The sequence below is a fragment of the Schistocerca americana genome, chromosome 6, assembly GCF_021461395.2.
Source record: "Schistocerca americana isolate TAMUIC-IGC-003095 chromosome 6, iqSchAmer2.1, whole genome shotgun sequence".
Taxonomy (NCBI): domain Eukaryota; kingdom Metazoa; phylum Arthropoda; class Insecta; order Orthoptera; family Acrididae; genus Schistocerca; species Schistocerca americana.
In genome coordinates this window covers 472,102,504-472,125,952 of record NC_060124.1, presented here as the reverse complement: position 1 = coordinate 472,125,952, position 23,449 = coordinate 472,102,504, and the positions used below count along the sequence as shown (strand labels likewise).

The 23,449-nt window shown below is 44.1% G+C and overlaps 2 protein-coding genes across 3 annotated transcripts in view; one reads left to right on the top strand and one right to left on the bottom strand.

Annotated features, from left to right (window-relative positions):
- The window catches only part of LOC124620374 (reticulon-1-like), a 387,596-nt gene that overhangs the window by 309,840 nt on the left and 54,307 nt on the right, over nt 1-23,449 (bottom strand). The window lies entirely within an intron of this gene.
- LOC124620375 (serine palmitoyltransferase 2) overlaps nt 5,465-23,449 on the top strand; it is a 153,926-nt gene continuing 135,941 nt past the window's right edge. The window contains exon 1 of the mRNA XM_047147049.1: nt 5,465-5,539. The gene's annotated coding sequence lies outside the window, so the exon portion shown is untranslated. The remainder of the gene's footprint in view (nt 5,540-23,449) is intronic.

Genomic DNA, 23,449 nt, shown 5'->3' with positions numbered 1-23,449 from the left:
AAATGAGCTTTGGGAGTAGGGGTCTGAAAAGACCCCAGATACCAGCAAGGGTAACGTGAATTGTTGCGTAAAACTATTTACAATTTCTGGTGTTCGCAAGCAGTTTAATAAATTTAGTCAGAATTTACGACTTGTGCATATTAAAGTTGTTATGAACACAGTATAACCTATAAACTGAGTCGTGAATAAATTTCAGTGATACAATAATCTCTATAAACAACTGACCATTTTGATTTTCGGAACGTAATTGCTGCTGGATAGAGTGACCAACTTCCCGTATTTTCCGAGTTCCACGGTATTACAGCAATTTTTTTAAAATCATTCCGACTCCTTTGCTGACTGCCCGTTTCTTCCATATATTTCGACAGTGATTACTGTTATACATATCAGTCCCGTGAAGTAAACTCGATAGTCCAAATTTCCTGTCCGACAGATATCAAAAAGTTTTCTTGTAATAACAGATACTACTGTCGACTGGCGAGGGTCCAATGGAACGGAGCAGTAGAGCACTCCAAATAATGCTATATGTCTGACTCTTCACCAGTGAGAAAAAACGTCGCCCTCATCCTTCATGCCTCATCTTGTTGCAGTGGGCTCCACCGTCGCCACACCTGCTCGTAGACGATTGAGCATTCGCCATATCTTCCATGGAATGGAGGTCACATTTTCTCACTTGTTAGACATAGTTGCTAAGAACTAACTAGTTTGGGCTTAAATAACCATTTTTCGAGTGTACCTACAACAACGTGCCATATGCACGTAAATGGCAGCTAATTGACACGATCTGCTATCGTTCGTTATTGTTTACAAATGTGCTATCTTGGAAACAAAATAACTGACGACGGCAGCGGTCGAGAAGATATAAACTGAAGAGTTGTTCTGGCAAGAAAATTATCTCTGAGGGAGAGGAAATTGTTAACACAAACAGAACTGTTGAGAGGTCATTTCTGAAAGAATTTATTTATCTGGAGTGTTGGTTTGTACGGAAATGAACAGAAAGAAGACGAGAAGAAAAGAAGCTTTTGAAATGTGATGCAACAGAAGAAAGTTTAAAATTAGATGGGTATATCGAGTAATTGTGAGGCACTGAATCGAAATGGGGCAAGAAGAAATTTGTGGTACCACTGGACTAGAAGACGGGCTCAGTTGACAGGCAGCAAACTGTGAGAATTAGCTGCCATTTTCATGCGTATGGCACCTTGTTTTGGATACAGAATGGAAGCTTTTTTTTTTGTTTAAGTCCAAGCTAGTTGTTGAACTAATAAATGTGGGAAAACATCACCTCCATTCAACGAAGATGTGGATACGGGGTTCATTATTAAAATCTTCCGTAGTGGTTTGATGCGAATAGGTTCATCCTTTTATGTGCGGGTCCATAGCCGCAGAAAATGTCTTAAACGTACTCAGTTTCCTAGGTAGGCTGTTCTCTTATTTCGAAATAAACGCTTCGGTTCATTATTTGAAAATTAGTTAATTTAACCTCCATTAGACATTATGAAGCTACATCACAAAATTATGCTTGCAGCATGTTGTATTCCGCATATCAGTGTGAGGAGAAAAACGAACATGTGATTGCATCACTTATAAAGAATTCTGCACAGTGACAGCAGGCACGGGCAGAACTGTCACTGGTGTGAAGTCCCTTATAAAACTGAGGAAGTGTGCAGCCCTGTCGCGGGTTTTGTTACTGCACCAATACACGTAACTCGTAAAAAAAAAAAAAAAAAAAAAAAAAAAAAGTGCATAATTATTGAAATGAACACACCGATATCGTTGTCGATGTCGATGTCTTGAAATAAGAAAATGCCTTCTACACGTACGTCTATACTCCGCAAATCGCCTTACGAAACGTGGCAATGGGTACTTTGTATGCCAGTCTCGATTCCCCCTCCTGTTCCATTCGTGAATGGTTCACGGGAGGGAAGATTACTGGTAGGATTTCGTAGGGGCTTTAATCCCTCTTATCTTCGTGGTCTTTTCGACACGTACGTGTGAGGAAGCAATATGTTTGTTAACTCCTGTAGTCATATACGAGCCGTGACTATCAACTGTAGAACATACCGCGATTCAGATCACCTCTCCTGCAGCCTCTAGAATGACTGAGCGTATCCGTGAATGTTTAACGAAACGCGATGCTCTCCTTTGGATCCTCTCTAATTCCTCTATCAATTCTGTCTGGGAAAGGTTACAGACTGGTGTACAGTATTCAAGTATTGGTTGAACGAGGGTTTTGTAAGCTACCTCCTTTGTGGGTAGACTACACTTCCTGTTTCTTCCACTGAATCTCAGTTTCGCACCTGCCGTAACTGCCATTACCTTTAAGTGGTCGTTCCAGTTTAATTCGCTCCAGATATTTAATGACTGAATGACTGGCTCCAGTGACAGTTATGCAATTGTTTAACGGGTCTGGCAGTTGACCCTCGACATAAATAAATGTGACATACACGTGTTTAAATGAACGTGTGTATTATTTTACGAAAGGTGTGGTGTCACAGCCAGACACCACACTTGCTAGGTGGTAGCCTTTAAATCGGCCGCGGTCCGTTAGTATACGTCGGACCCGCGTGTCATCACTATCAGTGATTGCAGGCCGAGCGCCGTCACACGGCAGGTCTAGAGACTTCCTAGCACTCGCCCCAGTTGTATAGCCGACTTTGCTAGCGATGGTTCACTGTCTACATACGCTCTCATTTGCAGAGACGACAGTTTAGCATAGCCTTCAGCTACGTCACTTGCTACGACCTAGCAAGGCGCCATATTCAGTCACTATAAGAACTATCTTCAAGAATGTATTCTGAACAGATAATATTGTGAATCGTGTACCGTCAAGAGCGACGTTCATCATTAATGGATTAAAGTTAAGTATCACACTAATTACGTCCGCTTTCTGAATTCTCATTCCTTATCATGTTCCAGACCTCACGTCAGTATAGTTCTTCCCTCCATAAGCCAGCCTGCGTGAGTTAAAACGCGTGCATTTCGGCCTCCATTCGTAACACGGTGTTGGCTCTTCTGCTAACATAAAAAAAAGGTTAATTTCCTTAGGCACTATCCTTTACCATGCCCGTTTGTTTTGAATTCCGAAAACATCGCTGAGGGTTGCTCGATTTTCTTCACTCTGGTCGCGGTGTTGCCAGTTCCTGGTATTCTAAGCTCGCACTGAGTAATGACGAGGAAAGAAGTCTGGCGTGTCTTTTTCAATGCGAACCAACCAACTGACTTTTGCCTGAAGTGAGTTAGGGGTGGCCTAGCTGTGACTATACCTACTGTTACAAGTGGGGCAAATAAAAGTGGCCCAGACATTTTGAAACCATCTGTAGCACCATTAACAGAGGAGGGAAAGCGCTACAGTTACTTCCAAGCATGACGGAGCAACTGCCCATACAGCCGGCCGAACCTCCGAGCACATTTACACCATCTCGGTGCCTGACAGAGTTTCTAGCAGAGGTCAGTCCGTTCCCGCCACCTAGGTCACCTGGTCTATCAGTGTGTGATTACTTTGTGTGGGGAGCCCTGAAGTCTAAGGTGTATCGCAACAACCCTCGGCCTTCAAGAACACTTCAGTCGAGACAGCAGCAATTCCAGGAGTCCACCTTAGGTCTGCCTTCGGCAACTTGCTGATCAGGGCCCAAAAGTGCCAAGAGATGAACGGTGGTCACTTTCGACTTCTGCTATAATCAGGCCAGTGCCGTATTTTCTTCCCTCTGCTGTGTTTCTTTGTACTCGGGAGCTCTGTTCGCTGGGACACTTACAAGGTGTCCAGAAAGGGACTCCCTGATTTCAAAATTAAATATCTCGAAAACAAAGATCGATAGAGGAATGCAGTAAACGGTATGTTTATTGTGGAAGCTGCAAGAAGTTTATACAGCAGTTTGAAATAATAGTTACAAAAGCTGCTAACAGATGGCGCTGTAATCGCCATACGTAATGCCTAGTATAAACAGTGATCCGAAGCCCAGAGCGATCAGTTCCACTATTGAAACGTGGAAGGAGGTTAGCGTACCGAAGGAAGAGTTTAAAACCATGTACTCCATTGAACAACGCGTTTTTCTGGTGTTAGAGTACCACAGGTTAGAAGAGTCCTACGGAAACAAGGCGAAGTTTTCAAGCACGATTTAATGTTCCAAAAGGACCCGATGCGAAAACCATTCGTACGCTCTTCGCAAAATTTCAACGAACAGGCAGCGTAACTGATGATCTATTGGGGCATGTTGGCCGCAAGCAAACCGCAGTTACGCCTGAAAATATCGCCACAGTTTCTGGAATTATTCAGCGAAATCCAATGTCATCCTTCCGTAGAATTGCATCTGAGACTGGTTTGAAGCGTTCCAGCACGCAGAAAATACTGAGAAAGAGCCTACACATATTTCCATTCAAAATTCAAACGCACCAGTCCATACCCGTACGAGCTGTGCAACAAAGGGTTGCCTTTGCTAATCAGATGCTCAGAACGATTGATAGTGAAGGATTTGGTGTTGGCTGCATCTGGTTTACAGATGAAGCACACTTCCACCTGAATGGATAAGTGAATAAGCAGAACTGGCGATTTTGGGGTTCCGAAAAGCCATATTGGTGTGAAGCGAAACCCCTGTATTCTCTTAAAGTTACTGTGTGGGCTGCAGTATGCAGCAGACGCATTATTGGCCCTTTTTTCATTCCAGAAACGGTCACTGGTGCACGTTAAGTTGCAATTTTGGAACAATTTGTCGCCACACAGCAAGCGTTAGACGATCGACCAGGTACTGAATGGTTTATGCAAGATGGAGCCCGACCACATCGGACCGAACAAGTGTTTCGCTTTCTTGAGGAATACTTCGGGAATCTAGTCATTGCTTAGGAATACCCCAAATTTACTGGTGCAGGCATGGATTAGCCTCCATATTAGCCGGATTTGATTCCCTGTGACTTTTTTGTGGGGCACAGTGAAAGACATGGTCTACCCGAAGCATCCCGCCACGCTGGACGAGCTTGAATCGGCGAAATGTGATGGCGAATTTCATTCTTCGTTTGCGTCAACTCTGTAGTACCAATGGTGAACATTTTGAAAACATTGTTATGTAATTGTTTGCAAAGATTGTTTTCATGCGATTATTTCACTTGTGTATGCTGATACGAGCTGTACAGCGTACAGCGCCATCTGTTAGCAGCTTTTGTAACTATTGTTTCAAAGTGCTGTACAAACTTCTTACAGCTTTCACAATAAACATACCGTTTACTGCATTCCTCTATCGATCTTTGATTTCGAGATATTTAATTTCGAAATCAGGGAGCCCTTTTCTGGACACCCTGCATTTGCCCCACACTGTACTACGACTATGCGGACCGGGACGGACTGGGACTGTCCGATGAGGTCGCGGCGCAGCGTGGCGACAGAGGAAGCTGGTGGGCGGCGCTGGACCGCGTGCTGTGGCGCGACGTAGCACGGCCGGCGTGGCGTGACCGGCTGGACGGCCGGCAGTCGCGTCGCCGCACGCGCCAGCGTCGGTCAGCCCCCACTGTCGGCCCGCAGGATACGCCGCGCGAGGCGCCTCCACACCACGTGAGTACTCTCAGAGACAACCCCCAACACTCTTCTCCCTCTCACCGCGGGCAGGCGACGCCCTAGCTACGAGGCTGCTGCAACCGTGCCCCCCCGAATAACACCCGTTCTCACTCTAGAGCTTTCAACTCACCGTCACAGTACTGTTTTTCTTCAAATTATCTCGGCAGATAGAGTACGCCATCTTTCGCACTTGCTTGCGAGATAATATTTCTTCTCCCGATATTTCGGTTGATAACCTTACAGCCAGCCTCAACGTGAGTTGAGGAGATCTCAAGTTGATTCCGTAAATCTAGATTTCCGGAAAGCATTTGACACCGTTCCTCACAAGCGACTTCTAATCAAGCTGCGGGCCTATGGGGTACCGTCTCAGTTGTGCGAGTGGATTCGTGATTTCCTGTTAGGAAGGTCGTAATTCGTTGTAATAGACGGCAAATCGAGTAAAATTGGAGTGATATTAGGTGTTCCCCAGGGAAGCGTCCTGGGACCTCTGCTCTTCCTGATCTATATAAATGAGCTGGGTGATAATCTGAGCAGTTACCTTAGGTTGTTCGCAGATGCTGTAATTTACCGTCTAGTAAGGTTATCCGAAGACCAGTATCAGTTGCAAAGCGATTTAGAAAAGATTGCTGTATGGTGTGGCAGGTGGCAGTCGACGCTAAATAACGAAAAGTGTGAGGTGATCCACCTGAGTTCCAAAAGAAATCCGTTGGAATTCGATTACTCAATAAATAGTACTATTCTCAAGGCTGTCAATTCAACTAAGTACCTGGGTGTTAAAATTACGAACAACTTCAGTTGGAAAGACCACATAGATAATATTGTGGGGAAGGCGAGCCAAAGGTTGCGTTTCATTGGCAGGACACTTAGAAGATGCAACACGTCCACTAAAGAGACAGCTTACACTACACTCGTTCGTCCTCTGTTAGAATATTGCTGCGCGGTGTGGGATTCTTATCAGGTGGGATTGACGGAGGACCTCGAAAGGGTGCAAAAAAGGGCAGCTCGTTTTGTATTATCACGTAATAGGGGAGAGAGTGTGGCAGGTATGATACGCGAGTTGGGATGGAAGTCATTAAAGCAAAGACGTTTTTCGTCGCGGCAAGATCTATTTACGAAATTTCAGTCACCAACTTTCTCTTCCGAATGCGAAAATATTTTGTTGAGCCCAACCTACATAGGAAGGAATGATCATCAAAATAAAATAAGAGAAATCAGAGCTCTAACAGAAAGTTTTAGGTTTTCGTTTTTCCCGCGCGCTGTTCGGGAGTGGAATGGTAGAGAGATAACATGTGTGGGGTTCGATGAACCCTGTGCCAAGCACTTAAATGTGAATTGCAGAGAAATGATGTAGATGTAGAGTCGATGGCAAATTGTAAACCACATGACAATAGTGTCGAGTAAAACGCGCATGCATCGGAGTCAACACTATCAGAAACCAGAGCGTCTGTTATAGAACTGTGTGACTAAGTAAAACAAATTAAGCGCAGCCAGCACTTCCACAGTGTTTACGAATTATGTGCTTGATTATTAAAATAGATGGCGTGTGTTTGAATGCCAGGCACTGAAGGCTCACAACGATAATTGCTCAGAGGACGCACGCGTGAAATGAGTAGTTTTCCACAATTGGTCGAGCTCGAAACTCCTATCTCGATTGAGCAGGTTATCTGCTAATTGTACTTACACAGCTTCCCTAACCACTGATACAACTGAAAGCGCTGGCCGGGGTGGCCGAGCGGTTCTAGGCGCTACAGTATGGAACCGCGCGATCGATAAGGTCGCAGGTTCGAATCCTGCCTCGGGCAGGTTAGTTAGGTTTAAGTAGTTCTAAGTTCTAGGGGACTGATGACTTCAGAAGTTAAGTCCCATAGTGCGCAGAGCCATTTGAACCATTTTTTTGAACACCTGAAAGAGATGTTCAGTACAAATAAATACACGAAACATGAAATTAAGAGAGTTCTGCATGCGAAAGCACCAGACCAACCAAAGGAAAAGCAAGAAGAAAGATAAGATTTCGTACACTTCCCCGGTGATTAGTTGTCATCTCGTAGAATCGGGTGTACTGCGGTGGTCCGCGTCTTCCCAACGCGATATTTCGACGTCATAACTATGCGTCTTCATCAGAGTTTCCCGAGAAATTCGTGATGAAGAAACCGCCTTACGACGTCGAAATATCCTGTTGGGAAGACGCGGACCACCGCAGTGCACCCGATTCTACGAGGTGACAGGAAAGTGACCTGCTTTTAGGAAATACGAAATTCCTTGGGAGTGTGGTAAAAGTCATATAGGACCAACAATACGCACTGTACAAGAAAGGTGCATCAAACACTAACAGTACGTCCGCCTTCTACAACCCAACAATTCTGCAGTGGCCAAACATTCTGATTTCCACTCGCCATTCCATGACTTGCCGGTTTGAAGATATTGGCCACAGCCTCATCGTATTGGGATCGAGGAAGCATTGGAAATACAATTCACAGCAACCTGCTTAACCAGCTCAACAAATCATGGAAAACCTGTCGTTTCATCTTTGCCCTTAGAGGAATGATTACGCGAGTTCTCACCGCCTGGGATTCGAACATATGCCACCTGTGGTGTCACCGCCAGACACCACACTTGCTAGGTGGTAGCCTTTAAATCGGCCGCGGTCCATTAGTATACGTCGGACCCGCGTGTCGCCACTGTCAGTGATTGCAGACCGAGCGCCACCACACGGCAGGTCTAAAGAGACTTCCTAGCACTCGCCCAGTTGTACAGCCGACTTTGCTAGCGATGCTACACTGACAAATACGCTCTCATTTGCCAAGACGATAGTTAGCATAGCCTTCAGCTACGTCATTTGCTACGACCTAGCAAGGCGCCATTATCAATAGATATTTAACTTGTGATGCCTGTACCGTCAGACCGATGTACACCACTTATGGATTCTAGTTAAGTATTACATCAACTACGTACTTTATTTGCTACTATTAATTCCCTTAACTGTTCCAGACCTCGCGCCAGCCTGCGTGAGCTTAAGCGCGTGCCTTTCGGCTTCCTCTCATAGTGACTTGGTTGTCTCGCCAAGTCACAATACCACCCATTTCAATAATCAACCACGTAATTCATTAGCAGTGTCGATTTGCCAACTCTGCACTTGCTTTGCTTTATTCTTAGAAGACGAAGTAAGTGTCTTTTACTCTTAGACGCATAACAGTTATCTCTGGCGCACATGCATGTACTCTACAGTGCTATGTATAGTCGTAAGTTTTACCAGCGACGCACCTTGGAGATGGCGTTAGGTTATCAGTCGATATATCGTAGTAAGAAAACACTATCTACGATGCACGCCGATTTATGATGGAATGTATCACCGTATTGATTGCCACGTTCACATGGAAACTTCCAACGCAATCGGGTAATTTAGCTGCAGTGGCGCGACCGATTTCCTTCCGTAATCAGAGCTTGTGTTCCGTCTCTAATGACCTGGTTATCGACGGCACAGTAACTCTAGTTTTCATTTTTATTTTACTGCCCCTCAATTACCAACTGATACTTCCTTGAAGTCTCAATATGTGGCCTGTCATCAATGGATCCTTCTTTTTACTGTAATAGTGTTTTAAATTTGTTTTTCCACAACCTGATTCAAGAGCCGCCTCCTTAGTTATGCCATCTACCAATCTAATCTTCAGCATACTCTTGCAGCACCTCTACAACACAGATACATTAACCTTGTCCGGAGTATAGCTCCTAATCCACAAGCCCCGGAGGGCAACGTGAATACCCCCTCTCCCCTTGTACATGTGATAACTTATATTCAAGTGTCCGCCTCTTAGCTGAGTGGTAACGTGTTTGCCTACGATGCAACGGACCCGGGTTCGATTCCCGGCCGGCCTGGACATTTTCTCCGCTCGCGAACAGGGTGCTGCTGTCCTATCACCGACGCGCAAGTCGCCCAATGTGGCGTCAGCTGAAATAAGACTTGCAACCCGGCGGACGAACTTTCCCGGACGGGGCCTCCCGGCCAAAAATGCCACACCATTTCATTTCAGTTCTGTTCAAGTTGATTACTACACCACTGCAATGAGCACGAAACATACTGCCAGTGATGAGAAAGGAAGTTTCGAAATAGTTCAACAATCTTTTCTGCCCGTAAATCAGTAAGGCAGTTATAATGGAGAGTTTTTACTATTTCATTTATTACTGCTTATTTCAATGGAGGAAAATTTAGACACTCCTTTTGAAACAGCAAATAAATGGAAGTTTAGACTCTGTGAGGTGTCAACACTGAGGTCGTGACACACCGAACACACTTTTTGAAGAGGATACGCTACCAGAACTTCACGTGGAATAAACGTTCGACTCTACCTATTTAGGTAAACTACGACATAACTCAATTACAGTGGTCTGGCAGGAATTACACTCCTTCCTAACACATTCCTTAATCGGAATCTACTAGTTTTGACAAAAGCCACTAGCACTTAAATGGCAGTACTGAGAAATGCTGAAATTCCGAAGATTGATACTTCGCTCCACTGCTACTGTTTTCTTACGACCCGCCACCTAGTTTCTTATTGCTGAGTGTTCTTATTGCGCTGTTCGTCTCGTATTCCTTGCATCAGTCTTCAACGTGGCCTTAGAGCTCAAGATTCGTACGACGTTGACACTGTCCCACTACACGGAGGTACGCAAGCGTTATCTTTTCATTTTGATGTATCTTTTTAATATACAAGTAGGGGAATAGAAGCAAGATGTGAATCGAAGTTTATGTTTGGCAGGATGATGGAGAGAGAGAGGGGGGGGGGAGGAGGAGGAGGAGTTGGTGCAGCTTTGTTAGCTATAGGGCTGTGTTGGTGTAAACCTACTAAACAAGGAGATACACTTTCTAGTCCTGGGCATGGCAAAGAATTTAGTTCATTTCGTCAGCTTCCATCGTTATCTTTATAATATACTTACGATTTTTTATGACTAACATAAAATGGTGAAAAGTTACAAATGAATATTTGTATTTAAGAACAGAAAAAATAGGAAACTTTTAGGAGTCCTGTTACCGCTGGTGCTCGAGAGTGACAGGCGTTTGTATCTAACTTTTTACGAAAAATTGGTCTGAATTACAGTAGGACACTAGATACCAGATCCCAGCAGAAATTATCACTTGGTGAGGACTGACGTGACAGAGCTGTTACACAATTATTTCGTGGTATTTAACACATTGTCAGGCTGACAATCAACGTCGACTTACTCTGTTGTACACCAGAGTACTTTTAGAGTTGGAGTGCCCCACTTTTAGAGATATATTTGTTTCTTGTTTTGTGTTACGCTGTACAACTTCGACACAATAGGACGACTAATAATGCAAATCTGGACACCTGCCAAATATTTTCTGTTAGTAGTGTTAGCCTTTGAAGTATGACTTATTTGAACCCATGTCAGTCTGCATTTGTTCCTTTCCTTTCTGCATATCGATATCCGCATGACTACGATTGAGCTCCAGCGTTTTTTGCATTCCGCCGGAGAGACAGAACGTCTGTGATAAAACTGCTCATACATTGCTATGATCAATTCAGATAAAGTCTGGCACAGGCGAAGTACGTAGTTAAATCTCTAGAAACAGTAATGCCAAGACATTCCTGAGTAATGTGAGCAGTGTAGTACCCTGTACTGAACACAAAGAGACGTGCCTACGCATGTGTACAAAGCACCTGAAATGCGTGTGCGCGAGCGCGCGCAAATAAGGGGTAAAGAAGGAGGGAGGGAGGGTCCTCCTACGTATAACAATGACGAGCACGTTCCTTTTTCAGGACTGTTGTTTATAAACGGCTCCTCTTAGAACAACGCCACCTCGCTCGTATGGGGATTACGTAGCTCTTGCTCCGAAAACACGGAAGTGAAATTAAATAACACCAGAGCGTATGCGCCTGCCTAAGACCTACAAATATTTCATACCAGGAATGCAAGGTGCCATTTCCGTCTTACTGCTATCGGGCTTGGCATAACTTTCCTCCCACCCACAGCAGCAAATGCAGTACAGTGAACAATGCCAAAATATGTCACATCAGAAAAGGCGCATTTCACCCGCCCTACTTTGCATGGAGATTACTCGAACAATTCTGCCGATCATCCGTCCAAGCAGCGCTGCTCGTCATACCATACATACGGGCTTTCCTCCGGTGTTTCCATTCCCAACGTTTCCATAAAGATCGCGCAAGGCTTACTCAACAGCCTCCTGCTTTCGTAGACACGCGCTACGTATTATCTTTGTTGAAATTTCGTAACCTCCGCTGGTCACGTTACACACTGGGTATTGTTCTACCGAACACACTGGGTCGAGGAGCGTCACTTGCATAATCAAGATGAACCTATATCACCACCTGGTGGAGAACCAGAGGACGACACAGCTGGTGTTAGCGATGCCATCCAAACATTTTATGAACTGATTCAAGTTTGTTGATCACAATATAAAACACTAACAAGACACTGCTTCACTATCTTTCACCTGCAATTATTTTCGTTAGCTATCTTCGTAATGTCACTGTTGACACCATAGGAGGAGGAGGACGAAAGAACAGAAAATGAGTGAAAGACAAGTACATATGGGAAACCACTACGCTGGCTATTGACTGTTTGTGATTTATCACTTCACTGGTCTTAGTTGATAGTAAGCTAATCGAAAACTGTTAATGACATGACAGAAGCCTTCTGCCATAACGCTTTCCGTGTTCAGTTCCTTCGTCCAGTTTCTAAGCAAGGCGTCTCGGCTCATTTTGTGTTACACGACATGCGCAAAAAACAGATAGCACAGTTGTAACTAAAGATGATTGTTCCCCACAGCAAAAAACCGGGGTATTTTGCCTCGGCTTTAACACCTCTTAAGAAGTCAGTCCGTTAATGATGCAGCTGTAAATGATACGTCGCCATTTCATTGCCTATGCGTCAGTGTCTCAATTTATTAAGCCAAACAGCTTCACATTTGGCGTCATTATACATTGTGGGCTCCGCTACACTATACGAGTCCCCGTCCCACAAGGGGAAAAAATAAATAAAATGGGGTCACCGGCAATCAGTATCTGACATTGCTAGCTACTACACGATTAACGGACACTGTCACTGAAATCGCTGAACGACAGGGGGTTTCACATTATGGAGCACAAACTCTTCATATTTGTGGCCACATTGTCCGTACTTGCTTTATAATCATTGAAGGAATTTTCTCTCTCTTTGTAGTTACACGAAACTTTCATGTTTTTACTAACACACGCGTTCTGTTTCATTAAAATAAAACATTAGTGGTTTATGATAAAAGATATTTACAGTATTATTTTCTTCCTAAATCGGAAAACAGTTGTTATAAAGACATTTGCTATATTCACGGTATTTTATGCCTGGTTTTCGGTCACATCCGGGAACGCACTATAGATTCTAGCCTCCTCCTCCATCGCTTTTCGTAACTATGCATTTCTTGATGTGAAACAACACAGAGCAGCGCCACTGCAGTACGTATCTTTCTGGCAACACGTCTCTTGTGTTCTGTGTAGTGTTACCAAATTCACCGCTAGTTTTCCCTTCTATTTATAAGTGTTCTCCCTTCCTCTGCGATTCAGTACTGACCACAAATTTAAGAAAATGTTGCTTTTTAACATTCCTCTGCTGTAGTTCAAGCTTGATATGACGGGATCAGACTGTAGACTACCCGGCAGAAAAGCCGTTTCCGAAATTCGACGAGGTACTTCCGCCCCGGGTCGAATCTGCCCAGCGAATTAACGACGAGGACAAGAGTGCCGGTCAGCTTCGATGTAGTTTTTAGGCACTTTCTCTAAGGTAAATACCTGGCACCCATGCCCCTACTCTGTTACAGGGTTCGCAAACTTTTCGAAAACTTCCACACGGTCTGACATGAAGTCCTGAAGACAAATGTTGACTGTGGATATTTTATGAAGGACAGTCCCTTTAACTGTTCAGAGGTGTCACTAAATCCGCCCAAAGATGTAAACAACCATGCATGAGCAGCGCCTATTAGACGGAGGGAGTCTAACAGCCGATCACTACCAGTCACTCCGCAAGGAAGGAGGTACACGGCACGTGTTGTCTGTAGTTCAACCATGCCCAGACGGTCAATACCGCGGTTCGATCGCTTCCGCATTATTACCTTGTGCCAGGAAGGGCTCTCAACAAGGAAAGTGTCCAGGCGTGTCAGAGTGAACCAAAGTGATGTTGTTCGGACATGGAGGAAATACAGAGAGACAGGAACTGTTGATGACTTGCCTCGCTAAGGCCGCCCAAGGGCTACTACTGCAGTGGGTGACCGCTACCTACGGATTATGGCTCGGAAGAACCCTGACATCAACGCCACCATGTTGATTAATGCTTTTTGTGCAGCCACAGGACGTCTAGTTACGAATCAAACTGTGCGCATTAGGCTGCATGACGCGCAACTTCACTCCCGACGTCCATGGCGAGGTCGATATTTGCAAACACGACGCAATGCAGCGCGGTACAGATGGGCGTAACAACATTCCGAATGGACCGCTCAGGATTGGTATCACGTTCTCTTCGCTGATGAGTGTCTCATATGCCTTCAACCAGACAATCGTCGGAGAAGTGTTTGGAGGCAACCCGGTCAGGCTGAACGACTTAGAGACACTGTCCAGCAAGTGACGGAAGGTGGAGGTTCCCAGATGTTTTGGTGTGGCATTATGTGGGTCCGACGTACGCCGCCGGTGGTCATGAAAGGAGCTGTAACGGCTGTACGATACGCGAATGTCATCCTCCGACCGATAGTGCAACGATACCGGCAGCATATTGGTGTGGCATTCGTTTTCACTGACGACAATTCGCGCCCCCATCGTGCACATCTTGTGAATTACTTCCTTCAGGATAACGACATCGCTCAACTAGAGTGGCCAGCATGTTCTCCAGACAAACTCTATCGAACATCCCTGGGATAGATTGAAAAGGGCTGTTTTATGGACGACGTGACCCACCAGCCACTGAGGGATCTACGCTGAATCACCGTTGAGGAGTAGGACAATCTGGCCTAACAGTGCCTTGATGAACTTGTGGATGGTATGCCACGACGAATACAGGCATGCATCAATGCTAGAGGACGTGCTACTGGGTAGCAGAGGTACCGGTGTGTACGGCAATCTGGATCACCACCTCTGAAGGTCTATATGGTGGTACAACATGCAATGTGTGGTTTTCATGAGCAATAAAAAGGGAGGAAATGATGTTTATGTTTATCTCTATACCAATTTTCTATACAAGTTCCGCAAGTACCGGAACAGAGATGATGCAAAACCTTTTTTAATGTGTGTAAATTCCGTCCCAAGGGTGGTGGTGGTGGGGGGCTGGAAGGGTAGCGACCGGAGGAGTGTCCGTCCATCTTTGATCACTAACATCGCTAAATCCACATTAAAACCCTAACCATGTGAAGACCGCGCAAAGGCCACGAAGAAGAAATCGGACGTTAGATTAAAGGAATCCAACAGGCGAGGAAGGAGCCAGTCGCAGTCTCTTCTTATGAAGTATTCCACACTATCAGTAGATCTGATGCACTTTCACGAAGAATCGGTTATAAAAAGGTGGTCTTTGTTGGAGAGCCAGAGGAGTATTTTGTTGAGCGAAGCAGACTCTTAGGTCCACCTTTCTTCCTTTCTTCTTTAGGAGATTTTGGGTTACAAATTCAAGTCTTCACACACAATTTAGTTCCCGGAGAGACAGCTAAGTAATACGCATTGCCGAGAAAAAACAAACAAGACTATCAATTTTTACCGGTCCTGAAGTGGCTGATGCACTGCATTTTGGTCCTTCAGCCATAGTGTAAGGAGTGTATGGTTCAGTTACCAGCTAACGAAAAACGGAGGATGTAGTGTGCACACTGCTGCCGGCTGTTAAAAACAAATTACTACGGCCTACTTAGTATCGTGGTACCAAAAGCCGCTCCATCTACGCAAGGAGCTGAAACGGAGGATGCAAGCTGTCGTAACGGACTTAGCGCTCAAAGTGGATAACTGTCGATACAAAATAAGACGAAAAAGCCTGGTATCTCATGGTGTGATAGGATTGATTTTATTCCTTTTTAGTCATCCTGTGCAAGTTACGTAACTCTGCTGCATGGTGGGAGCACGTTATCTCCAAATTTCGTCGTCAGGCACTAAAGGCAAAGCATCCCCGGTCCCTCGCCATTTTTACCATTTGGATGTAGATGCTGCAGTTCATTCTACTAATAACGCGCCGTGTATAATAAAGATCAGCATTACTGTACACTGTGCTTGAAGCTGACAACACAAAAACGCCGAATACGCTTGCAGTCCAAAGGGAAAAGACGTGAGGCAAGGGCGCTGGCATACCGTATTAGCGACGCGACAGGATACAGGAGAAGACCCGCACGGGTAGCGATAACACTACCTGCGTCAGCGAAGCGCCTGCATCCAGCTGACACTGCTATACGCTCCGGTAACTCCGGAAAAAATCTCACACCTGGAGTGGCTCTACTCCACGAGAGGTAGTCAAAGTTTAAATTGTAGCCTGAAAAAAGTTATTTAATTACTTTTTCTCTTTGTTGTTATGTACTTATCCGTAGCCAGGTATTTTGGGAAGCCGTCGCGCCGCTACTTCCCATCTGTACATTATCAACAGACCGCACTATTTTGTTTGGCTTCCTCTCGCGATGTGCTGCTATACTATGGAGAGGATTTCACTGTGTACGAGGACTACAGGTATGCACCTCCAAACAAAAAATTACGTGGATTTATGTTTTCGACGTGATAATTAAAACTTTATGGCAATCTCGTACAGTCCGCCACCGGATTCTCTATTTCTCATACTATAAATCCCGCTTGTGCTGCATAGTTTTCAATTTCCGGGAAGATATAAGGCACCGTGTGTCCAAGTGTGCTACGGTAAGGCGCTTACTGCACCGACGTGGTTAACTAAAGCAACCACAAAACTGTTCCGAGTCTTGTGGCGCAAGATTAACAAACACAAACGTTCGCTCGCTGACGACTCAATCTTCGAAGATTTCCTTGTACCCTTAGCGGGATTTCCCATTACATTAGTACCGTGATTATTCTAGGAGCTTTCGAAATGTTTTACGTCACCGAGACACTTTAAGGAAGTTTTTTAGCAGCGTAAGATACTTCGCATTTAGCGACTCAGATTACCCTCCTTTTGCCTAATCTTTCCTTTAACGGTAGATCCAAGTCGCAGTCGGGTTCTCTGTCGTCCTTGAGACAGTTCCTTCGGAAGTGTGCGTTGCATTCGGCTTAGTGGAGATTAAATCCCACCATGAACCATGGACCTTGCCGTTGGTGGGGAGGCTTGCGTGCCTCAGTGATACAGATAGCCGTACCGTAGGTACAACCACAACGGAGGGGTATCTGTTGAGAGGCCAGACAAACGTGTGGTTCCTGAAGAGGGGCAGCAGCCTTTTCAGTAGTTGCAAGAGAAACAGTCTGGATGATGGACTGATCTGGCCTTGTAACAATAACCAAAACGGCCTTGCTGTGCTGGTACTGCGAACGGCTGAAAGCAAGGGGAAACTACGGGCGTAATTTTTCCCGAGGGCATGCAGCTTTACTGTATGATTAAATGATGATGGCGTCCTCTTGGGTAAAATATTCCGGAGGTAAAATAGTCCCCCATTCGGATCTCCGGGCGGGGACTACTCAAGAGAATGTCGTTATCAGGAGAAAGAAAACTGGCGTTCTACGGATCGGAGCGTGGAATGTCAGATCCCTTAATCGGGCAGGTAGGTTAGAAAATATGAAAAGGGAAATGGATAGGTTGAAGTTAGATATAGTGGGAATTAGTGAAGTTCAGTGGCAGGAGGAACAAGACTTTTATTCAGGCGAATACAGGGTTATAAATACAAAATCAAATAGGGGTAATGCAGGAGTAGGCTTAATAATGAATAAAAAAATAGGAATGCGGGTAAGATACTACAAACAGCATAGTGAACGAATTATTGTGGCCAAGGTAGACACGAAGCCCATGCCTACTACAGTAGTACAAGTTTATATGCCAACTAGCTCTGCAGATGACGAAGAAATTGAAGAAATGTATAATGAAATAAAAGAAATTATTCAGATAGTGAAGGGAGACGAAAATTTAATAGTCATGGGTGACTGGAATTCGAGTATAGGAAAGGGAGAGAAGGAAACATAGTAGTTGAATATGGATTGGGGGGAAGAAATGAAAGAGGAAGCCGCCTGGTAGAATTTTGCACAGAGCACAACTTAATCATAGCTAACACTTGGTTTAAGAATCATGATAGAAGGTTGTATACATCGAAGAACCCCGGAGATACTAAAAGGTATCGGATAGATTATATAATGGTAAGACAGAGATTTAGGAACCAGGTTTTAAATTGTAAGACATTTCCAGGGGCAGATGTGGACTCTGACCACTATCTATTGGTTATGACCTGTAGATTAAAACTGAAGAAACTGCAAAAAGGTGGGAATTTAAGGAGATGGGACCTGGATAAAATGAAAGAACCAGAGGTTGTAGAGAGTTTCAGGGAGAGCACAAGGGAACAATTGACAGGAGAGGAGGAAAGAAATACAGTAGAAGAAGAATGGGTAGCTTTGAGGGATGAAGTAGTGAAGGCAGCAGAGGATCAAGTAGGTAAAAAGACGAGGGCTAGTAGAAATCCTTGGGTAACAGAAGAAATCTTGAATTTAATTGATGAAAGAAGAAAATATAAAAATGCAGTAAATGAAGCAGGCAAAAAGGAATACAAACGTCTCAAAAATGAGATCGACAGGAAGTGCAAAATGGCTAAGCAGGGATGGCTACAGGACAAATGTAAGGATGTAGAGGCTTATCTCACTAGGGGTAAGATAGATACTGCCTACAGGAAAATTAAAGAGGCCTTTGGAGATAAGAGAACCACTTGTATGAACATCAAGAGCTCAGATGGAAACCCAGTTTTAAGCAAAGAAGGGAAAGCAGAAAGGTGGAAGGAGTATATAGAGGGTCTATACAAGGGCGATGTACTTGTGGACAATATTATGGAAATGGAAGAGGATGTAGATGAAGATGAAATGCGAGATACGATACTGCGTGAAGAGTGACAGAGCACTGAAAGACCTGAGTCGAAGCAAGGCCCCCGGAGTAGATAACATTCCATTGGAACTACTGACGGCCTTGGGAGAGCCAGTCCTGACAAAACTATACCATCTGGCGAGCAAGATGTATGACGCAGGCAAAATACCCTCAGACTTCAAGAAGAATATAGTAATTCCAATCCCAAAGAAAGTAGGTGTTGACAGATGTGAAAATTACCAAACTATCAGTTTAATAAGTCACAGCTGCAAATTACTAATGCGAATTATTTACAGATGAATGGAAAAACTGGTAGAAGCCGACCTCGGGGAAGATCAGTTTGGATTCCGTAGAAATGTTGGAACACGTGAGGCAATACTGACCATACGACTTAACTTAGAAGAAAGATTAAGGAAAGGCAAACCTACGTTTCTAGCATTTGTAGACTTAGAGAAAGCTTTTGACAATGTTGACTGGAATACTCTCTTTCAAATTCTAAAAGTGGCAGGGGTAAAATACAGGGAGCGAAAGGCTATTTACAATTTGTACAGAAACCAGATGGCAGTTATAAGAGTCGAGGGGCATGAAAGGGAAGCAGTGGTTGGGAAGGGAGTGAGACAGGGTTGTAGCCTCTCCCCAATGTTATTCAATCTGTATATTGAGCAAGCAGTAAAGGAAACAAAAGAAAAATTCGGAGTAGGTATTAAAGTCCACGGAGAAGAAATAAAAACTTTGAGGTTCGCCGATGACATTGTAATTCTGTTAGAGACAGCGAAGGACTTGCAAAAGCAGTTGAACGGAATGGATGGTGTCTTGAAGGGAGGATATAAGATGAACATCAACAAAAGCAAAACGAAGATAATGGAATGTAGTCGAATTAAGTCGGGTGATGTTGAGGGTATTAGATTAGGAAATGAGACACTTAAAGTAGTAAAGGAGTTTTGCTATTTGGGGAGCAAAGTAACTGATGATGGTCGAAGTAGAGCGGATATAAAATGTAGACTGGCAATGGCAAGGAAAGCGTTTCTGAAGAAGAGAAATTTGTTAACATCGAGTATAGATTTAAATGTCAGGAAGTCATTTCTGAAAGTATTTGTATTGAGTGTAGCCATGTATGGAAGTGAAACATGGACGGTAAATAGTTTGGACAAGAAGAGAATAGAAGCTTTTGAAATGTGGTGCTACAGAAGAATGCTGAAGATTAGATGGGTAGATCACGTAACTAATGAGGAGGTACTGAGTAGGATTGGGCAGTAGTTTGTGGCACAACTTGACCAGAAGAAGGGATCGGTTGGTAGGACATGTTCTGAGGCATCAAGGGATTACAAATTTAGCATTGGAGGGCAGCATGGAGGGTAAAAATCGTAGGAGACCAAGAGATGAATACACTAAGCAGATTCAGAAGGATGTAGGTTGCAGTAGGTACTGGGAGATGATGAAGCTTGCACAGGATAGAGTAGCATGGAGAGCTGCATCAAACCAGTCTCAGGACTGAAGACCACAACAACAACGAGATTAAATTTCGTCTGTGGTGCAGTGCTAAGTCAATGTGGAAATGAGTTGCTCTTCTTTCGCTAACTACGATGTAATTCCTTCGTTACGCACTATTTTGTCACTTCCAGGCCGCAACAGTAAACTGCCGGCAGTGTTACAACATCAGTTCAGGCCTGCGCTGTATCTTCGGCTTAGAAGACTGTTAGACACACCTGTTTCATTACATCTCCTAAGCAGATTAGGCATCGCTGTTAGGGCCATTGTACGGTTTCCTGACTGCGGCGTGAAGTAAACGGCCTTGGAACGGCCGAGAAGTGAGCTGAGTCCTCGGTACGCCTTTCATTAAAGACAAAATTTATCCGCTAGATAGTAAAGACTTGGTCCAATGACGCATCAATGTACTGATCACAAATCGGTTAACGAAAGAGCCACATTTAAGAACAGTAAAGCACTGCCGAAAAAATTGTAGATGATGTACACTAATCAAGCTACCACTCTGAGTCTGAACCACCACCACCACCTCCTCCACCTCCTCCTCCTAATACCACGTTACTATTTTAGTCTGGGACCTGGTGGTCCACGAATTAGCGCCGTCAAGTGTGTGAGTTTACGTCCTTCAGCCGGCTGCGAAGGATCGCTACGGACAAGATTTGCGAGATAATGCCTACAGTTCTAAATTTGGTACAATATCTCATTTGATGACGTTTTTGTCTATCTTAGATGGCTGCGCCGCTATTTGACGAACCGTCTGACCTGTGTCACAAAAAATGCCGTACAAATGACTTTGGAACCGGCTTAAGCACTAAACTAATAACAGTAATGCATAAGAAATCTGTGTCACAAGTAAGAAAATAGTTGCGTGCCTGATGACCAAGTCAGAGGGCCATTGAAAGTCGTCTGTATCTTACAAAGCTTCGCGGTCGTTAGGTCTCCACATCGTTACCGGTCAGAACATTATGACCATCACCTAATAGCCACGTTTTTAAAGGAAAACATGAAATCACTGTGGCGTGTTGGGAAAGTGGAAGATGGAGCAGCCGCTAAGCTTTATTCATGATTCGTGGGCATCCCTAACTAATCTTTATACTCCTCAAAGCAAGAAAAGAATATTCTGACTTTTTGCGTGGATAGCAGTCCTACTCGAAATGGCATTTTCTTGTCTGCATCTATACTCTGGAAGCCACCTTGCTGACAATGGCAGATGGTGCTTCTAATACTGTTACACCTTCCCCATAAATACCTCTAAACATCCACGCCGACCACTTTTTTTTTCTAGATACATCTGCTACTGGTACTTGCGAAGAACGACTGTGTACGACCTCCCTAAGACCTCCAGTTTCTCTGCTTTTCTCGTCGTGAACATTCTGCAAGACGTAAGGTAACGGGTGCTAATATCGTCCCCCTAGGAATTTCCGGTTTCCACAGTTGGCAAGAAATGTTTAACGTGCGTTCATACGTGACCTCAGTCCACAGTTTAGTTGAATCTACTAGGAATGAGCAATGAGGTGAGCTAGTGCAGCAGTCAACAGTCTGCTATTCATAGTGCGAGCACTAGTTCATATTCAAATATTAGGCTTTATTTCAGTCGTGTGTTTCAATTTATGGCGTTTAATCGCTATTATCAACGGTCTGGCCTCTGTTGCTTTAGCGGCCATTGTAATAAATCTGGGGATGTTCGTAATGTCGTCGTCCTTCCTCCCCCCCCCCCCCCCCCCTGCAGTTCCTATTTTTGTCCCGAGGACGAAATTTGGAACTTATTAAAATTCATTTTATTTGCTATTTACAATTATTATTTCATTTTTTCCAACTGAAAACGGCAAGCAGGGAAAAATGGATTGGTTGCACGAAATGCTTGGTTTGTTATCACGCAACAAGCTCTTCTACCCAGACGCACAAATTCCTGTATGACACGTTTAGAAGGCTGGAAATAACCTGAAAACAGTGTTCATTCATGGCCTTCAAGTGATTTATAACAGATAACGTTTTGGCAACGTTATAATGGAAAAAACATTTCAATTAACTGTATTGTTGAGAATTTTTAGACCAAGCTCCGAACACTGTTTTCCATTTCTGTTTCTGCAGCGTTTTAGTATAAGAATGTACTTGTATGTTTCCTACATATGGATGATAAATACCGGAAAAACACGCGCGCGCGCACACACGCACACACACACACACACACACACACACACACACACACACACACACACACAAAGATTTACAGCCTTTTTCACAACCTTTCAGACAAAATTTGGGTCCCACTGCCTTATATGGAAGCGATATATTGAGAAACTCGTCTTGGAAAGTGCACTCTCAAAATGTCGAGGGTAAACCTCTTCGTGATGGGCAACACCGCTATAGTAGCTTCTACCACTGCATTCTGTTGACCATTTCTGTAACACACTTACGCCGATTAAACAGTTGTGTTACGAAATGGACCACTTTTTCTTGGACCTCCAGTCCTTTTTCTATTAATCCAACGAAATAAGGGCCAGAGACTATGAACATTACTCTAGTATCAATCTACGGGGCTTAATAGCAATTCCGTAAGATTCTTACCTGCCATCAGCGTTTCCAACAATTTGTTTGATGTAGTCATAGTACTTTCGGTAGAGTGCGCACAAAGCAAGTGGCCAGTACATGTGCAGTCGGCAGGGCACACATGAGGAGACCGGTAGAGGTGGGGGGTTACGGACATGTGCTGTAGGAGAAACGCTGAGCGCTAGAGGGGAAATGCCGTTCTACACTGAAGCGTACACTTAAATTTTTTTGTAAATATGAAGTGGAGCACCTCACCGCCCACATTGGCATGGTGACCAAAAACATGTGAACTCTGCTTTGGTCACTATCTAAAAATGAATTTCTCTGAAAATAGAACAAAAGCAGTGATTTATTTTTTTCCTGGATTGTTAAACATTTGTAACTTACAGATAAGCGTCAAGAGTGGCAAATTTAAAGTAAAACCACACATTTCTCTCGTTGTCATGTTAGAATTTGCTTCTTTTGTCAAACACGAGAGAGTTTACGTAGTGTCGCCTCACCGACAGCTTGTGACTGTTGAGACGCAACTGCGAGAGAATTCTGAAAAGTGATTAAGCTTACAAAGTAAGGAACAGAAGAAAAGTAAGGTCGATAGCTTACAAAAAGGCACATCCTCTGTACAAAAATGAACTTTTAATGTCTTCACTTGTGTTGTTCCAAAGCCCATAGCATTTCTAATTCCACTAGCTATCGATGGTCCGTAACACGTTAGGTAATGAAGTTTTGCATAACAACCATATGGAAAAATATTCTCCTCTTCGTGTGCTATCATTTTCCAGAATTCCATTTCGATATCTCACACCGTTTATGGAAAGAGGAATGTTGTGGATATTTCACTCTGGCTTCATC